Consider the following 1,029-nt stretch of genomic DNA (forward strand, 5'->3'; position numbering starts at 1 on the left):
AAGAATCTCACTTAAAGTCCAAAAACAAAATACTCAACAAAAAAACTAACCTGTGCACTTAAATTTCTTAAAAAAAAAAAAAAAAAAGAAGGAAGGAAAGTGGCCCTCCCTGGTGGCACAACAGGTTAAAGCACAGAACTGCAAGCTAGCAGCAGTTGCTTCAGTGTGAGTTTGATCCCTGGCCCCGGAAGTGATCCACATGGTACAGCAGTCCTCTCCTGTGACACCCACTGCTCCCCTCAACAGTGTGCTTCATTGATCTGACTGTTCTGCTCCCTGGTCTGTCTCTGGGTAATCCTCTTGCTGCCCCTGCACCTGTACCCCAGTTCTGTATGCACAAATAATTTTGTTTAAAAAGGAAACAATGTAAATCAGTTTAACTACTAAAGTCCATTTTTTAAAAGTTTCATAGCTGCGTTTACCTTCTTTTTCAGTTGAAAGGGTGAAGCACAATACCCTTGAATTTGTTATAGACCAAAATCCAACACCACCTGTCACTCTAGCAGGAAATGCTACCAGGTGGTCTTGTAGAGTTAGCCATTGACCCGGTCCCATGGCCACAGAGTAATCCTTCCAGATGAGCCAGACCATCAGGGGGCCATTTGCAATACAGAGAGGTAACATTTAGAACCCATTTCTTCACGGCTAACTGAGATTTCACATAAACTCTGGGCTTATCTGTCATCATGCTGATTTTTCTTTCCAACCTGGAGTATCTGGCGAAGCTTCTCATCAAGTTGACAATGGGGAGCTTTTGCTTCATGTCCTGCAATTGGGCTCTCACCTGTTGACTCCAGCTCTGTATTTGTCTGCAGCACTCTGGACAGGAAGGAGGAGATGGGCGAGGAAAGGACCCTGAGGACATTGCACCTACACACGAAGCTGAGCTCCAGCAGCCACCAAATTACAAAATTGTAAAATAGGCAAAAGATTTGAATAGATGCTTCACCAAAGAAGAGATGAAGATCACAAATGATCACATGAAAAGATGTTCAACGTCGAGGCTCCCTACCAGCCTAGGCGTTAAGT

The 1,029-nt window shown here is 44.0% G+C and overlaps 1 pseudogene; it reads right to left on the reverse strand.

Annotated features, from left to right (window-relative positions):
• Positions 1–314: 314 nt before the first annotated feature.
• Positions 315–1,029, reverse strand: part of LOC101627632 — a 9,656-nt pseudogene continuing 8,941 nt past the window's right edge.

The sequence above is a fragment of the Condylura cristata genome, unplaced genomic scaffold, assembly GCF_000260355.1.
Source record: "Condylura cristata isolate star-nosed mole 26May11 unplaced genomic scaffold, ConCri1.0 scaffold00019, whole genome shotgun sequence".
Taxonomy (NCBI): domain Eukaryota; kingdom Metazoa; phylum Chordata; class Mammalia; order Eulipotyphla; family Talpidae; genus Condylura; species Condylura cristata.